The sequence below is a fragment of the Protopterus annectens genome, chromosome 2.part1, assembly GCF_019279795.1.
Source record: "Protopterus annectens isolate FY-2018-M chromosome 2.part1, PAN1.0, whole genome shotgun sequence".
NCBI classification, from domain to species: Eukaryota; Metazoa; Chordata; order Ceratodontiformes; family Protopteridae; genus Protopterus; species Protopterus annectens.
In genome coordinates this window covers 458,573,337-458,597,413 of record NC_056729.1, presented here as the reverse complement: position 1 = coordinate 458,597,413, position 24,077 = coordinate 458,573,337, and the positions used below count along the sequence as shown (strand labels likewise).

The following is a 24,077-nucleotide window of genomic DNA, read 5'->3' as shown; positions in this document are numbered from 1 at the left end:
TTCCCATTTGGAAGAAAGATGAGCGAGTAGTTGAGATTTGAAATGCGTATGGTTAGGTAGGTTGTGTAAGTGTGTGGTGAGACAGTTCCACTGTTTAGCTAAGGAGTGGGACAGCAGTAGATGGCCAGGAGGTCATGCAGATTTGTGGACCTAAAGGAGATTTTGGTTTTTGGATCTGAGTGAGCGGTTGGAAATGTAGGGTTTTAGGGAAGTAGCAAGAGCTGGGCAGTCAGCAGGTTTAAAGATGAGTTTGTGGGCAATGGTGAGTTGTAGGTAACTGAGGTAGTTGGATAGTTCAAGCTAGTTGAGGGTGAGTAGGGAGTGGCAGTGATGGGAAGAGTTTTTTGAACTGATTACAAATTTGGAGATCTTGTGGTAGCAAGACTCAAATTTGGGATGAAGGCCAGAATGGAGGTTGATGAAAAGAGGGGCACCATAAATAAGGGAGGGGAGGAGGAAGGTGGATGCAAGAGTTTGACGGGTGGTGGGGCTTAGGAAGTGGTTGTGCCTGTAGAGGAGACCTAACTTTTGGTGGGTTTTCTTGTTTGCGGAGTGGATGTGGGTGTCAAAGTTTAGTTCTTCATCAATAATTATGCAAGAAGTTTGGTGTTGAGAACAATTTCAAGGAGGGTGTTGTTTTGGCTCTGTATGGTGAATGCAGTTTTGACAATGATGGAGTTTTTGGTAGGAGAATAAAACATTAGTTTGGTTTTATTTTCATTTAGTGCCAAATGGTTAGACTGCATCCAGGTTTCTGTTTTGGAGAAAGTTAGTTGGGTTTTTGCTAGGAGCTCGGAGGGAGAGAAGGCTGAGCAGATGATTGTTGAGTCATCTGCATTTTGGATGACAGATGAGTCTGGGATGGATTGGTGAGAGTTGTTAATAACTATGTTGAAGAGAAGAGGGCCAAGAACAGAACACTGTGGGACACCTGTTGGTGTAGGAAGGAAGGGGGAGGTTGAAGTTTACCATTGGACAGCTTGTTGGTGGTTGGACAGATAGCTGGAAAACCAGGCTGTGGTGGTAGGAGAGAGTTGTATGGTGGAAAGTTGTGATATAAGAAGGGTGTGTGAGATGGTGTCAAATGCCTTTGACAGGTCTAGGAATAGTGTGGATACGAACTTGCCTGAGTTGCATTCAAGGTTTATGGTTTCAAGAAAGGAAAGAAAGGCAGTAATGGTGCTGTCACCAGGGTGGAAGCCGTGCTGGGTAGGGGAGAGGTGATTGTTTAGGGTTAGGTGTACCATGAGTTGAGCCTGTATCGTTTTCTCTAGTATTTTATAAAGAGGGGAAAGGATGGCAATAGGCCTGAAATTGGTGGTATCAGTATTTTTGCCACCTTTGTGGAGGGGGATGATGTAAGCATGGCGCCAGATAGAAGGGACGTATGATTTTGGATGGATCTATTTATAAGGATAGAGATGGGATAGGCTATGCTGTCTGCAGAAAGTTTGCGGAAGGTGGGTGGAAGGTTGACAGGTGCATTGTGACAGGGTTTGAGATTGAGGAGATGTCTTTTTATAGTGCTTAAGGTGATAGATTTGAGGCAGAAAGATGTGAAGGAAGGTTGATGATTGGGGTGGTGGTTGGGGCACGAGGTGGTGGTGATGGAGGAGGGGGGTGGGAAGGAGGCTGATAGTTTAGCTATGCACTCTATGAAGAATGAGTTGAACTGGCTGACTGTTTCAAGGTTGGAGAGGTTGGAGTCTGGGCAGGGTTTTTCTTTGTTGCCAGGATGCAGCATAGATGAGATGGAGTCCCAAAATCTTTTGGGATTTGTTGAGTGCAGGGACTGGAGTTTGCAGAAATGGGATTTGTGGTCTTTAGTTATTAGTCTTTTTGCAGAGTTACATAGTTGCTTATACTCTAGGAGAGTCTTAGGGTTTTTATGTTTTTGATATTATTTCCATTTATTATCCCTTTGGTGCAAGGCTAGTTTAGTGTCTTTTGATAACCATGGACAGGGATTGGTTTTGATGCATTTGGTTCGAGGGGGGACTTGGTGATCGAGAAGGTTTAGGAATGACTGGTTAACGTAGGAAATGGCATCATCTAAGGAAGGGATTTTAAGGGGGGACCAGTCAGTATGCTTTAGGCATTCTGAGAAAGTTAGAGGGTTGAAAGAGGAGAGGTTGCAGGTTTGGATATAGTGGTGTTGTTTCTGCAGTGGAAATGGGAGATGGTCGGTGAAGGCTGGTAGGTGATCACTGAGAGGATCGGGTAATGTACCGATGTTGGTGATAAGGTTTGGGTGAGTTGTTAGGATCCAGTCAATGATGGTACCAGAGGTACCATCTTTATTTGGTCTGGTTGGAGATCATATTACTTGGGAGAACATGTACAGGTTGATTGTGTGGGAAGGGGCTTCAGAGTTAATGGAGCTCCAGTTGATGTTGGTATCACCGAGTATATAGGTTTCAATTTTGTATTGGAGGAGAACCAGGACAGGATGTTTTCAAGAGTTTTGATATAATCAAGTGGGGGGAATGTAGAGAGCGGTGAGACAAATGAAGATAAATTTGGTGGCCTCATATTTTGAAGCATTTGTTTATAATTATAATAGAATGCTTTTATGTATGCAAGTTTTGCCTTGGGTAGTGGAGTGATCATGCTTGGAAAAAAAATAGTGTAAAAGCAGAGCAAGAAAATTTAGAGAAGAGAGTGGAACAGATTTAACAATACAGTAATAATATGGGACTAGCAAATAAACACAGCAATAATTAAAAAAAAAAAAAAATATATATATATATATATATATATATATATATATATATATATATATATATATGTACACATATACAAGTCTTGGGAGTTAACAGCAGGAGAAGCTGACCAGAGAAGTATAGAATGAGAGTGGTGAAAGCAGGAGGTAGGGCTGTTTAAGATATTGCTGAATGGTTAAAGTGGGACTAGTGAAAAACCTTCCTTTCTGAAAAACTGAAGTAGTCTTAATAGGATTACTTCTGCATGCTGCAGATTTCTGGGGACAGTGAGTTCCAGACCATGGTAAAAATGGAGAAGACATTTAAATTTTGCTTGGGACATAAATAAGACATGTTGGTGAGACAGATATATGTGTCTCAGAGGATCATCATGCACTGGAATAGGCTTTCAAACCATGTGAAGTAGAGTCCATCTCTAACCCTATTTAAATGTAACCTTGACCAATAGATAGGAAATCAGAAATTCACCTTGGACCTTGCCCCCTCATATTTCTAACAGGCAGAGGCAGACAGTAATACCCACACTTTCCTACCTTCTTTAACCTCTAGAAACTTCCTAACATACCACTCCTAATAAATCTCCATGATACACAAGGACACAGTTGGGTTGGGCTATACAGCTAGGATTATAATGACCCTGGTGGTCTTTAGCCTAGTACATTCCTGTGTACCTATGGACATATGATTAGTTGATGAACAGGATTAGCAGGCCTATAGAGAACATCTACAGCATTGTTAGACTGGTAGTGTAGTAGACGTGAGGTGTTTTTTCTCACAGAGGGTCCATGTGCTAGAGTGAGAATAAAATAAGTATATAACTACTTCTGCATAAGGCAGAAAAAGATGAGATATGCTCATTCAAGTCTTGGAAGCCAGTTAGATTTTTGAAGGATAATGCAGTGATGTTCATTTCTTGATGAAAGAAAAATAAAGCGGCAGATCTTATTGGTACACGTTTGAAGATACTTCTCATTTTTTCAGGCATAGGTGAATAGAGGGAGAGCATATTCAGTTTGTGGTAGTAGTTTATTTTTGCCTGTGGCATTTCTGATAACAATGGTTATGTAGTGAAAGATTGCGACTGGCTACTGGGTTGTGTTAATTTTGGCTTTAAGATTGGGTATATGAAGTATAGATTCAAGGCTGAGTAAAATATGACATGGAGGCATTTAAAGAAAAGGATATTATCAGTGGGTTGGTTATTGTATAAGGGGTTGTATATGGTGTCAGGTTACTTAGTGTATGCAAGCACATGAAGAACTTAATTTTACCTTTTTTACATATTTAGGGTGAGAGTATTTGCTAAGTGTGGCTTGGTATTTCTGAAGGATGGGGTTGAACTGAAAAGCACTGGGTCCTCAGAAAGTAGTATGAGGTTAACAATGTTAAGGTCTGTGGAAAGGGAACATTGAAGAGGTAGAGGGCACAAATGACATTTAGTGAGACACCTAAAGTAATATGCTGTGGTGTGAAAAATGCCTTACTAGATTTAACTGAGAAGGTTCTATCTTTTAAGCAACTAACAAACTAAACAAGGATGAAACAGCCAAAGCTGGGATGAGTGAGGCTGTTAATTAGGTTGGGTAGCAGTGAGTCCCAGAGCATGGGACTCTGAAGCTCATTGTAAAATCTATGAAGAAAACTCTTGCAAGATTACCTTGTGTCTGTATTTACTGAGTCAGTCAGAATATTTAGGTCTGAGTGGGTGTTTCTGTCTTTTCTAACAATGTGTTCGTGGGATAATAAAATATTATATCTGTAGATGTATACAGTGAGTTTGTTGTTGATGGATTTTTTTCCAGAAGTTAAACAAAATGAAGGAGAAAGGATATTGGTTAAAAGTCAGAGCTAGTGATGATTTTTTTCTTTGCATTTAGGGAGAGGGATATATTTATTGCTGTCTTCTAGATGTCAGGGAGGGTGTGATGTCACAGTGAAAGGTTAAAGAGGAGCTGCAAGGGAGTAACAACAGAACTAGCATGGTGCTTGATAAACCAATGGAATATACCATCAGGCCATGGGGAGCCAGGGTGGGGGTAGGAGCAAATGTAGTTTTTCCTATGCCAGTATGAAAGACTATTTTAAATAAAAGGGAGGGAGTTGAGTTGTGGTATGTCAGGAATGGAAGAAGTGTTGTTTTGATGGTAGACTTTGAGACTAGCTGGCATAATGGTTAAGGTCTGCACATCACATGCAGAAGGTAGAAGGTTTAATTCTGACCTCCAGTCAGTGCCTGTTTGGACTTTCCATGTTCTTCCTGTGTCTCTGTGGGGTTCCTCCCACCACCATAAAACATGCTAAGTTTTTTTACTCAAAAGATTTTTATTATTTTTTCCAAATAGATATGATAAACTTTTACATTTCACACAATAATAAATAAACTATTTACAAATGTGCAAATGGCCTCAAATAAACTATAAAAGGAAAGACAATCAGATGATACAAATTAAGAAAGTTACACATGTTAAATGAGGTTGTTATACTTCCTAACCTCTTCAATTAGGTAATGTTGTGTCTGTTTTAAGTGTCTCAATAAGTGAGAGGACTTTATCCCAAGGACTGTTGAGCCTTTTCCTAGGAAAGATTCTAATTTCTTTGATTCTTGTTTCCAACAATGCAACATCTTTCAACAGGGTTAGAAAATCCTCAACAGTTGGAGTGGAGGAAGAATTCCATTTTCTTGTGATGCATTTCTTTGCAACTGACAAAATAGTCCAGAGAAGATAAAGATCAAATGTTTTCATAACAATAGTTTCATTTACATTCAAAAGAATTAATAACTTTGACAAATTAAAAGAATCTGAGAAAATGACTTGTAAAAATTCATCAATATCATCCCAAAATTTCTTAATAAGTGGACACTCATACATATGAGTTCAGTCAGCTTTACATTTTATTAAACATCTCCAACATGTTATATCATCTGATCTTTTAAATCTGGCTATTTTGCTGGGAGTATGAAAAACTCTATACAAATTTTTCCACGAGATGATTTTCCAAACTTATGTGTTGGAGGTTAATTTAATAGAAAATAAAAGATTAGATTTATTCTCATTTGTTAACATTAAAGGATGATCTTTCAAAATAAAATTCCAAAATCTCTGATTAGGAGTAGCTTTGTAGACAATGTTGATTTTATATAGTTTTGAAGTTAAATTTTTCCAATTAAAATTGTTATATAGTACTTCATGTAAAAGAAATATAAGTTTAGGTGTAGATTTAAAAAAGTGTTATTAATCATTCTGCATAGATCATGAACATAGGGAAGTAGGCTACTAAGAGCTAACCAATCTGAATTTGATAAGTCAAATGTGTTAATTAATTGACATATATCCATAACTATCAAATTTCTCATATATTGGTACCAGCATGTATTTTTTTTTTAATTTCCATGCATTAAGAGTACTTATATGAATGTTATTGAAGATGTTTTTTGTGATTCCAAATGGAAATAATAACTGTAACCATAACTTAACATCAATATTATTATTTACAAAACTCCTAAATATAATTTATATAATTTAGGTTGGTAGGTTTAGTAATGTTATATTGCAAGTTAATACATAGAATATGCCAAAGTTTATTATTTTGCTCATTTAGTTGTAATTTTTTTGTTGGCTTATTTTCATTTAAGAATATAATCGTATGTAAAGTTTTCCAAGCAGAAGAGAATTTAGGATCTAACCAATTTATAACCATTTTGAAAATGGAAGCTTAATAATATAAGATTCTAAATCAGGAAATGTTATTCCTCCCAATTCCCAAGGTCTAATATGATTTAGGAAAGCTATTCTATTTCTTTTTGGTTATCATAGAAAGTTTATGAGAATTGTATTTATCTCCTTTAACAGTTTTTTACTGGGAATTATCAGAATTGCTAATGCGGCATAATTTATTTTTGGAAGTAAAATCATTTTTATAGCTGTAATCTATCTTCAAATGTTAAATATAATTTATTCCATTTCTCATTAGTAATTTTAGAGTGTTCACAATATTATTATAGTTAGTAGTTAAAGTTAGCTCTAAATTTTCACATAATGTAATTCCTAAGTATTTTAGAGAGGAAACCTGTTTCCCAATTATTTGATCTGCAATAGTATTAGTGCTGTTTTTTTTATTTAACAATTAATGATTTGACTTAGAACTATTAACCTTTAAACCTGATATATGATAGAATTCTTCAATTAATAAGCTTAGTTCATGTAATGAATCATCTGAGTTAATTACAGTAAGAAGTATATCGTCAGTGAAGAGCATTATTTTAGAATTGAATTGGTCAAGTATATTAATGCCTTTAATTTTGGGATTAAAACAGATTGCAGATGAAAATAATTCTATTGCTAAAGCAAACAAGATTGGAGACATGGGACATCCTTGGTTTGTCCCCCTAGTGATTTCAACAGCTTGTGATGTGAATGGACCTAATTTAACATAAGCTAGATTGTCTTTATAAATGTTTTTTATAAAAGTAATGAATTGTTTAAAAAACTCATAAATTTGTAAGATTTTAAAAAGATAGTTCCAATTCAATGAGTCAAAGGCTTTTTCAATATCTAAAGCAACTATTAGGGCCTCCTGTTTGTCTCTATTTAAAATGTCCACTATGGTTAAAATTCTTTGAATGTTGTCATGAGCATGCCTGTTATATATAAAACCATTTTGGTCTTCACTTATTACATGAATCAAGGCATTTTTTTATTCTATTAACCAGAATAGACATTAGAATTTTATAATTATTGTTAAGCAGTGAGATTGGTCTATACGAACTGCAGAGAGAGGGGGTTTTATTTTCCTTTAATATGGGAGTAATTAAAGAATATCTCCATGAAGGTGGAATATATGATTCATTTAGTGCCTTTTGCATAATTGTTATAGCAGATGTCGGTAATAATTTATATATTTCAATTATGATTCCATTCATGTCTGGAGCCTTGTTGTTTATACTTTCTTTATTTTTTTCATTAATTTCTTTGAGAGTTATTTGTTTTTGAATGTCCATAGTTAGACTTTTTGGTATTTTGTTTAATTTAACTGAATCCAGCCTAGATCTGATTTGTTATGAAATTAATCTTTTTGTTGTAATGTTCTGTTATAATGATGTTTAAATGCCTTTAAAATATCACTCATGTCTGAGACTTTTTTATTGTTTTTTTCCCCTTCATGGATTATATTTGTGACATTATTTTCAGTAGATTGTATTTTTAATCTCATTGCTAGGTTATGCATATATTTTGGAGAAACAGAAAAGGTGTTTAGTTTTATTTTTTCTAAAGCCAAATTGGTTTTATGGGTTAGAATATCATTATATTTCTTATTTAATTCTCCAGTTTATTTTATTACTAATTGAATCTTTCAGAACATTAGTGTTGATTTCTAAGATTTGTTTCTGAATATGAATTCATTCTGATTCCCATCCTTTTAATTTGTTATTGAACCATGACATAATTTTACCATATAGGTAAGCTTTTAAGGAGTTCCATAAAATGACTATGTTTGTATTACTAGTATGATTTTTTATCTAAGAAATATTGTATTTCCGAATCTAACCATGGTTTGAAATGCTTTAATTTAGTGATGTAGGCTGGTATTCTTTTAGTAAGAGTCAATCTCTTAAAATCAGTTTGAATTTCAAGAATAAGAGAGTTATGATCTGATAAGGGGCAAGGGACTATAGAAAATAGGATATTTTCATTTTAAGTCTTGGGATACAAAGACTTTATCAATTCTTGTTTTTGTATTAAATTCATAATCACTATGAGAGAAAACTAATGAATTATCATTCTTGAAATTAAAAGTATCTAATAGTTGCAAATTGTCTACCCATTTTTTGAGTGTTTTCCCTGTTGAAGTGATACAAAAAGGTCTTTTGTTGGTAGTCTCCAAACTATCTAAAGTACAATTGAAATCTCCTCCCAAGATTAATTTACCCTTTGAGACTTTATTGATAAGACCGATATGTTTTTTGATTGTCCCTACTCCTATACCAGGAAACCAATATAAGGTTACCAAAGTCCAAATTCTATTACTAAATCTTAAAATTACTATTGATAGAAGATGTTCTTTGTCTTCATAATTGTATAGAACTTGAGGATTAGTGACATTTTTACTCCATAATATTAAGACCCCTCTGTTTTTTTTTTTTTTGCTATATGAGGAATTAGATAATCTTAGATATTCATTTGGGTTCCATATGAACTTATCATTAGCTTTAAAGTGAGTTTCTTGTAAGAATACCACTTGTGTTTTGTTTACTTTCAGATATTTGAGTAAATTTGATCTTTTCCTTGGATTATTTAAACTGTTCACATTTAAATAAATTAACTTTATATCCATCTTATTTATTTACAATTAAAAGATATTTGAAATAAATATATTGACCAAGTAATTTGTTATTTAAGTTTTGGGTGACTTTTTTACATGTATTAAATATAGAAGACAGTTTATTGTTTCCTTTTGAGATACGTAAAATTGAGTTTAATTGAGGCCAGAAGGGAAAGAGAACATATGTAAAGTGGACAAAATCAAATAAAAGTACGTAAAGAATGATAAATTACCCTTAAACAAACATGGAATGATAAACATTCCTAATCTGACAGAACAAAAATGTTCAGTCAGAAAAACCCTCATTTCCAAAATTAGATCTAGACCAAAGTAGATTTGAAGCTCTATTTTCTAGTCTTGGAGCAAATTATTTATTTATTTTTTTATAAATTTAGAGTGGGAAGAATGAGATAAATATTAATCATTACATCTTAAATTTTAGATTGGTTTCCATAGTAGGATAAACATTTATGATGTTAAAATGATAATAATATCAGCAAGTAATAAGATATGAAATTGTAACTAAATAGTATTTTCCATATATAAAATAAAAATATTCCAAACATAAAACATCTATTTATAGCATAATAATAATATGCATGAAGCAACTTTATTATCTAGAATGACATATAGAATATTTTAAGATTAGTTATATTATGTTCCATGCAAACTAAGTTCAATACTTGTGATTAAATCATGTAATTACATGTCATACTAATTTCTGTATCTACAATCTAAAAGTCATTATGTGAGAAACCAGATATGTAAATTCATTTGTTCCAACTTTTGCATTGTACAATTAGAACATCATAGATAGATATTAAGTTGATCTAGAATATTTGCATCGTTAAAGAATTTTTATAGAACAAATATTCAATATATGACTTATTAGAAACATGTTAATAATAGTGTCAGTATAGGTTAGGCATTTACTTTTCATTTGTTTAATAGTTTCTATAATGACATATAATAGGTTTAGTAATTATATAATATCATCACCTTACTCACAATATAATAAATGCTTCAATTCCAAGCCTTTTATCTACCTGAACATTTTGTCAAGATTATTCAAATTATATGACATTTAGGTATATTTTCCTGTATTTTTATCATCAAATTCCATTAATAATGTTTAGAGACTAATATTTCCTCATGTTATATAACTTCTGAAGCGATAATGTACAAGTGCTTCTCTGTGACTTTTTATTTACTATAGTACAATTGAATGTAGGTAACAATATAATATCATTTCCTCATATACATATGTTAATTATAATTTATCTATGTACTTTCACTGAAGTAGTTTAACAGCATATGTCACAAGAAACTCTATAAAATGACTCATGACTGACACAACTTTCTGGTATAACATTACATTACAGAGCAGTTTGTATGTAAGGAATAAATATGCTTTGTTTTTTACTATTCTCATATCTCCAGTTTGAAAAAGCAACTTATCATTAATTTGGAATGGATCCTATTTGGAATATCACAGTTTGTAGATATTTAGATTCCTATCACAATAAAGAGAGCCACAGATTCATTACTTACAGATAATATATAAACAGGACGCTCAGTTTATTTTGCTACACATCTCAGTTACTATGTAATAACAATAATATGGTATTCAGAGTACAGGTATTTATTATAGTATAAGTAAGATATCTATTCTACCTATTGTGACTTTCCAAATATTTGCTACATTCAATTAATAAGTATGTTATGGGTTATTCAGTCATGCAACCTGGATTGATTAGACTGTAAGAGACAAGACATATAGGTAAATTCATTTGTGAGTGCTATTAAAAGTGTCTCTCTTCCAATTAAATACTTCCATTTTAGATTTTCCTTAAAGTATAAACTAAATCAAGATGTTCCAAGCCCAATTATACTCCCCTTACTACTTTAAATTGAAGTCTTTTGCAATCTCATTATCAATGCTCCTTTATACTAACTAGAAGCTGAAACTAATATGTTCTGAGTAATTTCTGTTTCATTTTACTTGATGTTTCAAGCATGTGTGGTTCATAGCAGTCATTTGATTGTTTTATTAGTAGTGCTAATGGTATGCTTTAAGCACATTCAAACTTCCTTGGTGTACCTTCACCAACGTTTTTATTTTTTTTTTAATTTAATATTATTTTGCCAAGTTTAAACATTTAGGAGGTCTACTATCACTTTAAAATAATAAGGAAGTGCCTGTATAGAAGCATAACTATGTCGCTGATGTATTTTCTCAGTAGTATGAACAGGAAGCTATTCATGTTAGGAACTAACCCTAACATTGCCCAATCTCAGTCAACAAGTTAACAGAGGGCTCGGACAGAAACATATCAACTCCTTCAAGAAATGCTTTCTATTTCAATCAAGGAGGCAACGTAAGTGAAACATCAACCACTAGATGCTACTGTAGCTTCCTTAATCCATTCCTTCTTCTAACTTTATGTAGAATTATTATTTTACTTTTTTTCCAAAACTGTGTCTTAATATAAATGCAATGCTCGTTTCTTAAGAACTAATGATATACGAGCGTTTTACAGTTAATATGATGTGAAGATCACATTCGCATGCTCGCAGGAGACACAGAGTCAGTGTCAAAAGTCTCTTGTCTCGAGCAAGTTATCTTTGAACAAAAAGGCAGTTTAACAGAAAAAATAATGAGACTGCTTTTGTTGCAATGAACCACTAATATCTATTTCCAACAACTTGAAAGTGCATTTCAATCTGGAGATAATAACAAATGTAACCATGACTCCTATTATTCATTAATAATATATTAGTGAAAGCATAAACATCTATTATAAAACTAATCTCCCACTTTTGGTGATTTGATGAGAGAGAAAAAAATAAATACAGTTCTACTTAACAGTTCTCTACAAATTCTACCATCTTTTGTTAATGAGCAGATAACTATATCAAGTAAACTGTTCTTGTCTATTATGTTTTGATGTTAATTAAGAATAAAGCACATGTATGCATTGAGTATTATATTTAGATGTTAGTTAAGCATAAAGCACATAACGCATTTATGTAGGAACAGTATAAGAAATAGTGATGTTACTGATAAAATAAATACTGTACCTGTCTTTTAATGTTAGAAAGAAATTCAACCTAAGTAGATTCTTTGAGAGAAGTGGTAGAGATAGTGCTTTTTGTCTCAGTTCTTTGCTTCTTTTTCTTCACATCAGTCCAAGTGTTTTTCTCAGGAGATCTTTTCAGAGAGGTAGTTGAAGACCAATCCATCTCTTCTGGAACTGATATTATGTTGTTATTTCTAATGAAAGTAATTACTTCTTCAGTTTCATTAAATGTTCTCATTTCATTTGAGAAAAAAATCCTTATTTTTGCAGGATATGCTGGCTGGGCTTTTATTTTATTTTGCTTGAGTAATTTCACAAGTGGCCAGGCTTTTTTTCTCATTTACAATACCCTGGAGGAATAGTCATTATCAAACCTAATATGATTCTGCTTATATTTCAGTGGACTTTTTCTCCATGCAGATTTAAGAATTAATTCTTTGTCTGAGTAGGAAAGAAATTTTACTACAATAGATCTAGGCGTGGAGGTAGATGATGAAGAAACAGGTTTCCCTAGAGCTCTATGAGCCCTTTCTATGCCATAGGAGATGCTCTCTTTTAAGTCAAGAAAGTCAGGTAACCAAGAGTTTAAAAATAAAATGATATCATCACCTTCTGTCTTCTCAGGTAATCCAAAGATTCTTATGTTTGTCCTACTTTCTCTGTTTTCTAAATCATCCACCTTGTTGGTAAGTCATTTATTTTGTTGCTGAAGGAAATCTCCCTGCATTTCTTCTTCCTTAAGCCTTCTATGTCAGATAGAGACTATTTGATTTTTAATATTTTGGTTTGGTGTTGCTGTATCAGTTCTTTGACAGTTTCAGCTTGTTTTTGACAGCTTTATTTTAGGTTTTCTAAGTTGTCTTTAAAATGGTCCATTTTTAATGATAACTCTTGTAATGTAGAAGACATCAGCTGAATTTCTTTCCTCTGAGAAGTTTCTGAGTGAGAGTTCTTTGAGCCACTCATTCTCCCAGAATAGTTTTAAACTTCAGATAATTCTGACAGGAAATTTTTGATGAATATATTCCAAAATTAGTATACTAGTAGTAGTAATGTTGACCAAGGTTGTCTGATATTTTTTTCAAAAGAAACTTAGTTAATTTCCTGTTATTTAGAGTAATTTTATGGAGCTCCCAAAAAGTGCTGCAATCAGTCTGCCATCTTAGCACAGAATCTTTATGCTGAGTTTTTTCATCTCAAACTCACCAATGAATGGAGCTGTGGGCAGCACAGACTCTACATGGTGCCCTATAGGGGTAAGAGAAGCTGACTCTAGAGAAAGCACAACTGTTCAAGGAATTACTCAGGGCTCTAGCACCCCCAAGAAAAAGAGGAAATAGGCAGAGGTGAAGAAGAATAGCCGAGCCTCAAAATAGCATGTGTGAGGACTACAGAACAGATATATGGTCAATCCTATGGAAATAAGAAACATAAGGAAAGCTGGTGGTGGAATGCAGAAGTCCAGGAAGTCATCAAAAGAAAGGAATGCAAGTAAAAGTGGGAGAAAACGAAGACAGACTGGGCTAGGGAGAAATACTTGTTGGCTGACAAAGTTGCAGTAGCAAAGAACAGGACATCAGAGGCACACTACCAGCTTCTGGAAAATAACTCAGTAGATGGCACAAATAAACTCGTATCAGGTTACAAGGCAAAGACAGAAAGATAATGAAGGTAGTCAGACACCCATCAAAAGGGATACCAGCAGCAACCTGCTTACCAGCCCACAGGACATCAAAGGCAGATGAAAGGAGTACTTCCAGTAGTTTCTGAATGAAAAAAAAAAAACACAGAAGCTGTACTGCCCCAGACACAGCTTAGAATGAGAGAAGAAGAGGAGCTCACCTTAGAAGAAATAAGAATAGCACTAAGGAAAATAAAATCAGGGAAAGCAGCATGCTCAGATTAGGCCATAGCAGACATGATAAAGATGCTTGGTGAAATAAGGGAGAAATAGATCCTGAGGGTATTCACAGCAGTCTGGAGAGAAATGTGTATCCCAGATGACTGGAGAATAAGCATACCTGTGCCAGTGTACAAGATTACAGGGGACATCCATAACTGTGGGCAGTACAGAGGTATCAAACTCCTGTCACATTGCATGAAAGTTCTGGAGAGAGTGGTTGATAAACGGATACGAAAGTAGTAAAAAGTAAGATGGGAGATGAGAGGTTCTCATTCAGATTAGGGTGCAGCACAGCTGGACTGATATTTGCAATGAGACAGATAGTTGAGAAGAAACTAGAGATGAGAAAAGAGTCCAATTGGGCATTCCTAGACTTGGAGAAAGCATATGAAAAGGTCCTAATAAAGCTGATTTGGGCAGTACTGCAATGGCTCGAAGTCCCAGAAACAATGGTAGAATTAGTGCAGGTTCATGTGGGTCTAGTGTGGTGTTCCATTTTTATCCAGCAGTGCCTCCTTGCTTGAGCAGGAAGCAACGTTTAGGTGACAGCCATGATAGCTGTTGGCTTTTTGTAGATGCAGTTGACAAGGATAGAATTGATTTTGGCTGCTAGTGATGGCAAACATGAGGATTGGGTGACTTTGTTAACATTGGGGATATTGTCAAATATGTTCCAGCTTAATGCTGTTGGCATCATCAGTGACACTGACTGTGTGTGTGTGTCTGTGTGTGTGTGTGTGTGTGTGTGTGTGTGTGTGTGTGTGTGTGTGTGTGTGTGTATATTTGTGTGTGTGCATGTGCGTGTGTGTGTGTGTGTGTGTGTGTGTGTGTGTGTGTGTGTGTGTGTGTGTGTGTGTGTGTGTGTGTGTGTGTGTGTGTAGTGCATGTGCGTGTGTGTGTGTGTGTGTGTGTGTGTGTGTGTGTGTGTGTGTGTGTGTGTGTGTGTGTGTGTGTGTGTGTGTGCTGGCATGTTGTTTTGTATTAATTTATTTTATTTATATATCTATTTGAATATAGTTCATAGGTTCATAGGTTGGTACTGGGTTATCTGCCCGAAGGCATATATTAGCCCAGCCACGTTGTGCGGTATTCACTACCCCTTTAGTAGTTCCCTAGACCCTTGTACTAGCAGCTAGTACACTTGCCCCATATCTAGTAGTGCTGTTGGTATGATCCCCGGTGTGAACTTTCTGTTACCCATTCACTCATCAAGGTTCCTCCTGAAGAGTGATAGTGAGGGGCTCTGTCTTATGTAGATCGGGACCCTGTTCCATAGTAAGGGAAGTCTCTGTGAAGGGAATCTATCCCTCCAGCATGTTCTATTCATTGTTGTGTTGAGGTTTATATCCCTAGAGCATGTAGCTCGAGTAGATTTGGTTTTGCTAAGATGGAGCATGTTCAACAATTCTGGGTTGGACATGGCTCTGTACGTTAGACAGAGATCGCCTCTGAGAAAGCGGTATGCAACAGAGAACAGTCTTAGCTTTTTCAATCATACTGCATAGGGCAACTGTTTGAGGCAAGTAATCCTCTTGGTTAGGTACCTCTGTGGTCTCTCCAGCTGCTGAAAATGTCTAGCCAGGTACATTCCAATTGGTGCATTGTACTCAATAATGGGTCTGATGAGGGAAGAGTAGAGGGGTACCATTACATCTTTAGATCTTGATGCGAACCCTTTCATGATCAGATGGGTCACATAGAAGGAGTTTCTAACCACTTTGGCAACATGGTTATCAAAGGAAAGCTGACTATCTGCTTGGGTCTCTAGATCCCTTATTTCTTCTTCAGATATGCTAATATGCTAATCATTTAGGTGTACCAGCCCTGTGACCCTTTTCAGCTATGACCTTTGTTGGTCCAGTGGCAATTACCTATGTGCATAGCACAAGTACAAAGCAATAATAACTATACATTCATGTTATGCAAGGTAATAATAAGAATATCCAGAGTTATCCAGTTAATACAAACATTACTAGAACTTAACCATAGTTTATAGCAGCTTGTCATTTTGTCTATAGCTGAGACATTATGTTGTAGACAGTTGTTATATTTTAAACACAGTTGATGCATTTTGTTTCTAGCTGATACCTGATTTTGTAAACAGTTACTACATGTAGAGTATAAACTGTAAACTATGCCTTTGTTCTTTAAAATAGCTGGCGTGAAGACAGAATATGGTCAAGACAAGTACGACTATTTAAAGTGAAAGTTGAAAGGTGACTGGCAAGTTAGGAGGCATTGTGTAGTTAAGATGAACAGGAAAGAGAGGAGATGAAGGCCCAGTGAGAAGATTGGTGTAAGTAGGGGAATGACAAGAGAGTAGTTTCAAAGTGCTCTCTTATAAGTATAGTGCCAGATTCTTTGGCTGGGAGCCTAAGAAGTGGTGGAGGTGTTTTAAGTAAAGAAGATGGAACAGTGATCTCTGAATTCAGGTGACTGAATGTGGGTGTTTTTCACTTGTGTGGTTTAGTAGTTGTACGGATATCTAAGAGAGACAGACATTATTTTAGACTGTTTAGGTTTGGCCCTGCAGCTTAAATGATAAACTGATATAAACTGAATTCACGGAAGAGACTATCTAGGTCATGTTTATCTGTTGTCTAGGAATTAGGGCTTATGCCACATAATATGTGGAGTTTATTTTATAATAATAATTATTATTATTATTATTATTATTATTATTATTATTATTATTATTAGGCTCAATATGGTTTGGATAACATCCTTAAAATCCTTCTGGGTGACTAGGATGGTAGTACACTGCTGTTAAGGTTAGATAGAGTTTATGAGGGAGACTTTGTGCTGGACTGTTAAGCTGTTAAGAAGATATGATTGCAAGATAGTAAAATGGGGTTTTAACCAGGATTCAGAAAGGGTGCAGATATAAATGATGTTCTGTACAACCTAGAATTCAGTCTGATTAGCAGTTAAGGATACTTATTTGTAGATGTTTACAGTGAGTGTTAGGATGAGTGTGGGGGATTTTATAATGAAGGGATGAATGAGAGGTGGGTCATGGATTAGGCTGTAAATCACCAGCTAACAGCAGATGCAGGATGACTAGCATATCCTTATATATGACAGCAGTTTGATGTGTGAAAGATATCAGACAAGGGTAAAAAGTATATTTTTCTTTTTATATGTATGCATATATATCCATAAAATATATGCATCTGAAAAATAGCTACTCGGATATCAAAAGTAAATAAGAATTTCTGAAAAAGATTAAATTATTTTCAGTAGAATACTAAGAAACTTTAAGACAGGTACTACACAAGTAGTCAGTATGAGTCCACAATAAGACAAAAAAGCAGAGGCCGTCAACTTACATTTCAATTGCTCTGTTAGCAAACATTCCAAAAATACCTTAGAAAGAGCAAAACAACTCCAATGTCCCATGCAAAATTAACACTGGTCTGCACTTATTTCTATTTTAGGATAGAAAAGGAAGCAAATAGTATGAAGGTTTCTAAAATGACCTAAAATAATGCCTTTCTATTAAACGATAACTGGCTTTTTTCACTCCTTCCAAGCTACAGGTGTGTTCATTGACAGATTAATAATAATCCTAAACATATGTCACAGTACAGGTAGTTGTAAAAAGAAAAGGTGTCCACATGTACTTAGAGGACACTGCAATAAGTCAGAAAACCAATACCAAACTGGTATTTCAGCACATGTAATCGTAAAACAATACAGTAGATACTCAGCAGGCAGACTGCCCACTGCACTGTAGTCAGTCATCTATAAGTAGTTACTCCATCAGGCTTGACACCTGCACATAGTAGTGACAGAGCTTTGACTTGTGATGTTTACTATAGTATTATTATGGAGATAATTAAACATAGAATTACTCTAAAAGAATTACCTTTGCCATGTCACATCATTGACCCCTTAGTTTTATCCCATATATCAGTAAGGGAGGTGCCAATCCCTACAGCAAGTGAGATTGCAAGTAGTATTTAACATATATCAAAGTCTTGAAAATCTTTATGTAACATTCACTACTGGTGCATAGCCCTGTCAAAAAGTACTGATGTGCTTCTTCCCAGCATGCAAAGTGTCAATATAGCCATTGTCATAGTATTTGCCCTTTGACATGGTTTGTCATTCAGTGTTTGGTAAGGGACTCATCTGCATGGAGCTATCTGCAGACACAATTACTTGACCCACAGAGTTCCTAGCAGACAGAACTAACAAGGTAAAATAATGTGTAGACTGTTGTAGCCTATGCAAATAATTGTACAAGTGTTTCATGAATTAGCAATGGTCTCTCTGCTCTTCTCCATATTTGCTAATTAAATGTGGAAACACAGTGGAACTCTGATATTTATGTGAGGGACCTTTTTTGCTCCACCATTGCTGTGGAAGGGATCGACATTCGGCTGAATACTGACTTCTGTAACCTGCTGAATATTACCAAAACTACACAAAATGCCTCTATAAAACCAACTCTATAGATGTTACTGTAGTAGTTTGGATTTATCCACCTTATGTGTGCCTCTTCTGACCAGGAGTTGCAAAAGTTTGGATTTATCTGCCTTATATGTTTCTTCTTCTGACCAGGCATTGCAGAAGTTTAGATTTATCCACCTTATGTGTGCCTCTTCTGACCAGGAATTGCAAACGTTTGGTGTCTTATTAGCAAGAAAACCATGCCATTGTTGTACTGGCCAAATGCCAGTATAGGTAGTAGTAAGGCAATCTATAACTACTTATCTGTTTTTGCCATTAATTCTGTGTAGTATATCAAAGAAGAGGAAACCACAGCATGGAAAAATTGCATGAACAATTTATTCCACAGAGATAAGCGCTTTTACATCTTATTGACGCTTCTTCAGATCTTAAAAATATATCAATAAAATATGCATTTAATTACCATTCAATTCATACAAAACAACCAATAAAAATATTTAGCAAAATATCAACCAATTAAATCACATAAATATTCTTAAATGTTGTTGTTGTTGTGTCCCGGTTAGTTTTTCCCGGTTAGAGGTCGCCACAGAGTAACTACGGTCTGCTAATGATTGACAGTCGATTTTTACATGCCGAGTTGCCAGCTCTGACGCACAACCTTCAACGAAGGTACACCCATTCACACATGTCTCCACGCAGAAGACACTCTAGCTGAGAATTGAACCGGACAGCGTCTTACTGTGAGGCGAGAACACTACCGCAGCACCACCACCGCATTATTGGACACAATCCATATCACCCAGACCCTTACAATAGGACCAATAAGAATATTTTGTGAAATACATAGTGACCAATCAGGTTGCCTAAAAAACTAACAAATAGGAACTACAAGGCATCATAAATGACTAATATGAACATTGATCTCAATTTGTCAATATTTTGCTAAAGATTATTGGCTGTTTTGCATGACTTGGATGATATTTAAATGTAGATTTTATTGACATCTTTTTAAGATCTGAAGAAGTGTCAATAAGACATGAAAATGCTTATCTCTGTGGATGAAATCATTTCTGCAATTCTACTGTGCTGTGATTTCCTCTTCTTTAACATACCACTGCTGCTTTTGTGTGTTAGACGATACCTTAATCATTCTCCAGCTGCTGTTTTTTTGGACTAATTCTATTTACCTTTCCACATAGCCCTGCAAAACAAAAATAAAATTCTGTTATGAGCCCCTTCAGCAGCATATCTTGTCTGCCACTAAACGGGAACAAACACTAGTTCATTGTAAGGAACAACAGGCATAAAGCAAGCTGCAATCACCCACATGGAAGTATGTCTTTAGCCATGCAATAAGCAGAAGGGCCACAGATCAAAAACAAAAGTTATGTCACCTGTTAAAATCCCTTGTAATAAGATGTCTAACTAGACAAAAGGGAATTAAGGTGTTGGTTATGCTGGTAAAGGGTTTATTACTTAAATGAGAACACTGAAACTAGTTAAAAGTGCAAACACTAATAATTCATCAGAGCTTGTCAACCTGCAGCACTATAGCCTAATTTTAATCATTATGTGATATAGTCATTCAACTTTAATAAACTTGAAGTCAACAAAATGGAGAAATTCAAGGCACGGTTGCTATGGCACTGCTTATACATTATTATGCTCAGAGAAACCTGGCTGAAATATCATCTGATTATTTCACCTTTACAGCTATATCAGTGTCTATGTTACTATAATAACAGGCCTGGAAAATGCATTGTGATACACTGCAACTTATTTCTAAGGAACTAATTTGTACATTGGTTGATTCAGAGAAGGCCATCTCAACTGTGTACCTCAAATAAATACTGATGGAGGTGTTTACTGGACATATAGGAAAACCAGGGACTGAATTTGTCTGCTTCCATGATCTCTTATAGAAACTGTAGAGTACCTGATCACACACATGGATGGATAAGCCTAATCATCTCATAACAGCAATTTTTAAGCTAACTGGGTGAGTTCTGCATTCACAAGAAATATAAAAGAATATAACCTCTCATGGACTCTATCAGGTTGTCAATGAACCCATACATATCAGTTCAATTATAGACTGGGAATCCCTGCTTGATTAAGTTCATATTCATGGCAAATTCCCCACCACATTTCATTGAATGAATAAAGGTACAAGTTAGCTGGTTGCTGTGCAATGAAGATATATTTCACTGTACGACCCAGTTAGCCAGTCACAGATGAAATTGTCATAACAACCATGTCTGCTGTATTGTAGAACCTAAATCTCTCTGCACTGCACTTAAACTTTCCTCTTTTGTTTGAACTCTTTTCAGGAAAATACTGTCTATACCACTCATAAAAGTGAAGATTGAAAGGAAGCATGTTTGTCTGAATCTTATAACCATTAGTACATAAAATTAAACTGACATTTAAATCTTAGAGGGCAAACAAGCAAATGGCATAGGAATCCAAACGCTTATACTAATCTTGGAAAATTACAAAAGTTAAATCTACACATTAGAAATAATACACTCTAAAAACAAGCAATCACACATCTGTGTCAATTCTTGAAAAAATCTCTGCTGAATTACAATAAAGCTTGCTCTTCGTATGATGCTTGCTACTACTTATCTATATGTTTCTAATTAGTTTTCTTGCTGCTCTGAAACTTCAGTAAATAGAAATTTTAAATAATCTCAGCAATGTAACAGGAAAAGGGAAAACAGAATGATAAATTAGTGACTAATAATAAGATGCAGCTAATATATTTTATCTCAGCTTTTCCATCTATTTAATGCTCATCAACCCTGCTTAAATATCACAAGCCACAGGGACTCAGTAGGTCCCCAAGCAACTTAGCATTCCTCTTTAATATGGTTACTAGAGTACACAAAAGCAGACAGTCTGTGAGGTGAATTTATCTGAATCAAAGCTCCACTGGAGTTCATTGTTCATAGGTTCATAATTTCATAGGTTTTTAGTTGTATACTAGACTAGCAGCCAAGAGGGCCCTTATAAGCCTAGCTATGCAAACCAAATGTGACCCACAAATTTGATTTATATAGAGGGTGATATAGAGGGTGATTTACTGACTGCCTCTGTCCATCAGAGACATAGGCACCAGTCCGGTGGTGACTTTTCAATTATCCATCCATTGGTCCAAGTTGCACTTAAATAGCGATGGGAGGAACTCTGCTTCATAAAGATAAGGAGCCTGTTCCTGAGAATGGGAATTCTCTGAGAAACACATCTGTCTCTCCAACATGTCCTATTTATGTCACAAGCAAAATTTAGGTACGTTAATCTAGTAGTTCTGATGCTGTTTGTTTTGCAGTTGTGCAAAATGTTCATCAAAGCAGTGCCAGGCAAAGATCACCTCTCAGAAGTCTGTATGATACCAAGTAAAGAGACAGGTCTTTGAAACAATCAGAGTAGGACATTGCTTTTACTCCAAGTATTCTTTTTGTAAGGAACCTTTGTGAACATTTCAGATGCTGCATGTGTCTGGTCAGGTACATACTAAAGAGAACATTATACTCTATGATGGGTCTGATGAGGGCTGAGTACAGTGGTATGATGACCTTTCCGAAACTAGATGCCATGCCCTTGTTTGTAAGACATCGAAGGATTTTCTTACTACCTTGTACACATGATGGTCCAAGGCTGGTTTACTGTCTACATGAGTATTCAGATACCTGACTAGGGAATCAACTTTTAGGGGTGTTTTATTGAGGACATAGTTACCTGGAGTGGCCAACTTCCCAAAAGGTAGAATAATGCATTTCTTGGTACTAAGTTTTAAGTAATGTCTTTGGCATCAACCATTTATCTGTGTTATACCTTCCTGAATGGTGTTCTCATCTTGAGGGGATTCAATGACTGCTCACAGTTTGCAATCATCTGCAAACTTGGTTAGCCAGAAGCCTTTGACATTCACTTTGACATTTGAGAAGTCGAAGCCAAAGAGGAGTGGGCCTAGCACAGAACTGTAGGGAACTCCAGTGGTGACTGGCGTCTTTGTGGAGGTGGCTTCACTGATTCTAACCTCCTGGTTCCTATCAGTGAGCCAGCTAGTTATCAAGTGTATTATAAAGGGGTTTATACCTGATTCCATAAGTTTGTTAACAATGTTTGAGTGGGGTATTGTATCAAATGCTTTAGCGAGCCTTAGGTAGACAGTATGCACCATTTTCTACTCATCCATTGCCTTAGTGACCTTTTCAAAAAAAATCCACTAGAGTCAGAAAACATGACCTTCCTTTGACAAAGTCAAACTGGGATGGATTCCATGTCTAGAGGTCCCCTATGTCCTTGTTGAAAATGTCTACGATAATTATTTCCATGGCTTTGCAAATAAGACTAGTCAAACTAATGGATCTGCAATTTCCAGGATCTATTGAAGATCCTTCTTTACGACAGGGGATGACCATCACAGTCTTCCACTCATATGACACAAAGCCTGTTTTAAAACTATAGTTAAACAATGAGTCAAGAGTCCTGATAAGTCATATTTTGACTGTTTAGGAGGCATCCTATGATGTTATTGGGACCTTTGAGGCTGTGTTCCTGGTTTTAGTGACTGCAGCCAGTACATGCTTCCTAGTTATAGTTGGAGGGGTTATGTTTGAGGATATTTTTGAGGGATATTTGCTGGTGTGAGGGGGTAAACTTAGAACTGAATTTCTCCACTTACAGATTAGCTATATCACCAGGTTTAGTGAATGTGGTAACATTAGCTACCAGTTCAACACATTGCTGCATGCTGACCTTGAGGTTTCTGACATAGCTGAAAAAGGCCTTATGGTTATCTTTCACCTGGAAGGCTATCTTAACCTCAGAATTGGCTTTGGTTGACCTAATTACTCCTCTTAGTAGCCTAGTTAGCTTGATAAGATAGTTTTTGCCTTAATGGAATTACCCTTTTTGATTTTTGCCATGTTTTTTTTCTTTTGTTGTATATCCTGTTTAATTTGGCATGCCACCAGGGCAGTTGGTCTAGTCATGACATTTGATTTTTGAGTTTAGGGATCTGCCTTTTTCAATATTTTTGATATAAGTTGCTCTACTTCTCCAGAAACCTCAGGCTGTGACTGATTATGCTTCCAAGGTTAATGCAAAGTATTATGTGATTTTATGTTGTCTCTGCTTCCCATACACATGCCTGCTCAGAGAACTGAGCAGATGTCATTTAAACTGTCCTGGTCTACATAAAATGCTACCCTAGTGATCCCATTTTACATTTTGTATCCTAATGCGTTCTGTAACAAGGATGCATTACTTTCTATTTTCCTTCTAGTATGTGTTAGTTGTTTGCAGTGATTCCAAGCACAACATTGTTGCTGCTACAAAGTGTGGGGTTGTCATCTCTTCCTCTTCTAGATGTATTCTGACTTGGCCACTCCCAGGTGTGAGACCTCTCCTGATAAGCTCATTCTGAGACTACAAATTTCACATAACACAACACATAGAAGAGTATCTTTGTAAATAATCTATACTTTGGGTTTAAGTGATGGAAGTTTTAAGAAGTAATTTATAATAATATATTGCATGAATTTCACTGAGCCACACAATGTTCATCTCAGGGATATCCCATAATAAGCACTAATAGTGGGACTGGGCTTTGTCCTGTCTGGA

The 24,077-nt window shown here is 35.6% G+C and overlaps 1 protein-coding gene across 1 annotated transcript in view; it reads left to right on the top strand.

Annotated features, from left to right (window-relative positions):
• The window catches only part of LOC122794104, a 1,019,538-nt gene that overhangs the window by 992,580 nt on the left and 2,881 nt on the right, over positions 1 to 24,077 (top strand). The window lies entirely within an intron of this gene.